At 42.3% G+C, this 2,729-nt stretch overlaps 1 non-coding gene across 1 annotated transcript; it reads left to right on the top strand.

The window, feature by feature from the left end:
* Positions 1-1,312: 1,312 nt before the first annotated feature.
* On the top strand, positions 1,313-1,419 carry LOC115513120. Its single transcript, XR_003968547.1, has one exon. It is a non-coding gene; the product is annotated as a U6 spliceosomal RNA (small nuclear RNA).
* Positions 1,420-2,729: the final 1,310 nt, after the last annotated feature.

Here is a 2,729-nt window from a genome sequence, read left to right as displayed (position 1 = left end):
TGAAAGCTGGCATGACTTCCTCTTTGCTGGCCTCCAGTATCCTGTTAGAATCTCACTAACTGTTATTCTAACAAAGGGAGGGACAAAAAGTTTCTCTAGCCTGCAAGGTCTCAAGTGCTTTCAGCTGAACATAATCCACATGCCAGCGGTGCCTGAATGGCTCAGTTGGGTAAGTGTCCACTCTTGGTTTCCACTCAGGTCATGATCTCAATGTTGGGGGTTCGAGCCTATGTCGTGCTCCCTGCTGATGGTGTGGAGCCTGCTTGGGGCCCTGCTGATGGTACGGAGCCTGCTTGGGATTCTCTCTCTCTCTGCCCCTCCTGCTCTCTCACTCTCTCTCTCTTTCTCAAAATAAATGGATGAACTTAAAACAAAAATAAAAATAATAATAATCCTCATCTCAAAGTGGCATATGGTAGGGGTGCTACCCTGAACCCCTTCAATATCATTAGAGAATTTCAAATTGCAAAAGATGCATCGAGCCCAATAACTAGAAATACTAACTGGCTGCCGTCAGGACTGATTGGGTTTATAATTTGCTCCATCCATCAATCTTTATTTTTCTTTTGTTTCCATAGAAATTCCTCTTATTAAATACCTCATTTCTAGCACAGCATAGACCTAATTTTGGAAGCCCACTCCCATCATCGCTGCCTCCTGAAATGAAACACATCTATTTAACTGAGCTGATCTATTATCAGGACTGAGAGACTAGTAAAGTGAGATATGGAGCAATTTATCAATTTTGCTTCTGGATTGCGAAACTTTACAGTTTCAAAAGTGGGACTGAAGGGGAGCAAAATATACTACCCCAAAATATGTCCTTTCAGTATATTATTTTAAGCTGGTTATTTTTAAGAAACAGCAGACACAGGGGAAGCTCTGAAATCTGCACAGAAGTTCTCCTTTTGTAAGAAACATTTACATTTATCAGGGAAATCTCCATTTGTAAGGGTTTCTCCCTTTTGTACTAGGAAGAGAAGGATGACTCTAAATCTCCAGAAGCTCTGGTCAATGCAGAAGGCAATGACTTAAATCTGCATAACAACCTTACCTTTGTTTCCTGTGCTTTTCCTCGTCGGCAACCTACCATAACTGCTCCCCAACCCCCCCAACACAACATCTTTTTATCTTTAGCTGGAGATGTTATTTAGGTTAGTGGCTTGTGCCATTTGGGGGAGTTAATGCAGTTTTCCTGGGTATCTCCCATGTATACAGGAGATATACATGTTATTAAACGTTCTTATGTTTTTCTCTTGTTAATCTGTCTTCTATTATAGGGGATGTCTCAGGCAAAAATCTAGAAGGGTAAGTGCTCCCTTCGGCAGCACATATACTAAAATTGGAATGATATAGAGAAGATTAGCATGGCCCTTGCGCAAGGATGACACGCAAATTCGGGAAGCGTTCCATATTTTTAGGGACACTAAGGAATCTACTCTGAAATCATTTTTGCACTATATGCTAACTAATTTGGATGTAAATTTTAAAAAATAAAAAATAAAACAAGTTAAAAAAAATCTAGAAGGGTAAGAATAAAATTATTATGGGGCGCCTGAGTGGCCCAGTCAGTTAAGCTTCTGACTCTTGGCTTCAGCTCAGGTCATGATCTCACGGTTGTGAGTTCGAGCCCCGCATCAGGCTCCACACTGACAGTGCAGAGCCTGCTTAGGACTCTCTCTGTCTCTCTCTCTGTCTCTCTCTCTCTGTCTCTGCCCCTTCTGTGCACTCACTCAACATAAATAAATAAACTCAAAAAAAATTTCTTTTTCAAAGAAAATAATTTTTCCTCCCCACAACCTGTAGGAATGCATCTGCCCTCCTTGGCCTACTCACAAATTGCAATACCTCCAAATCACAATTATAGTTAGAGAACAAAGCAGAACTAGCAATGTACTGGAGAGATCTCCAGGGACTCATGTTTCACTGACTTGGCTCCCAGAACGTTTAATCTGGAGATCAGAACAGATGTCAAGTTCATCATCTGTTTCCAGAGAAAGTGAGCTGACTTGGAGAAAATTAGAGGCAAAGAAAGATCTAGAGCTAAAGTCTCTTGTTGGTCTTTTTTGTTGTTGTTGTTGTTGTTAAGTTTTTATTTATTTATTTTTGAGAGAGAAAAATCACAAGCAGGGGAGACGCAGAGAGAGGAGACAGTGAGATCACAAGCAAGCAAGCTCCACACTGCTAGCAAGGAGCCTGGGGGGGGGGGGGGTGCTCAAACTTATGAGTCATGAGATCATGACCTGAGCCAAAATGGGACACTTAACCAATTGGACCACTGTGAGAAATAAGCCCACCGACCCAATCAAGGGAGAGATAGATGCGGAGACTGGAAGCACAGTGAAGCGAGGCTTTAATTAATGTTCTTGCAAGAGCAGCTGTCTGATGGACAGCCACACGTGGAGCAGTTACAGCAGGCAATTTATCTCCTAGCATGCAAGTCCCTTCCCTGCTTCCTCATTGGCTGAGTACTACAGAGGTTACAGCCTTACCCCGAAGTTGCCTATGCCCATGTAAGGCAAAAAGTACATTCCTTTAGGTGATGCAGAGACTTCAGTTCTTTGACGCATGCTCTTGGCAAAGCCCATGAAAATAAGCCCGTTGAAATGGAGAGAGGAAGAACCAGGAAGTGAAGTGTCTAAGGGTTTGGGACTCCATTGGGTGGGGGCAGTTTGTACATATTTCCAATAGGTTGTGAATTATTGTTAACTAGACAGCACAGCATTTAT

This window comes from Lynx canadensis, chromosome B1 (genome assembly GCF_007474595.2).
Source record: "Lynx canadensis isolate LIC74 chromosome B1, mLynCan4.pri.v2, whole genome shotgun sequence".
In the NCBI taxonomy this organism is placed as follows: Eukaryota; Metazoa; Chordata; class Mammalia; order Carnivora; family Felidae; genus Lynx; species Lynx canadensis.
Note: the sequence above shows the minus strand (reverse complement) of the source record. Positions and strands in the feature narration are given on the sequence as shown.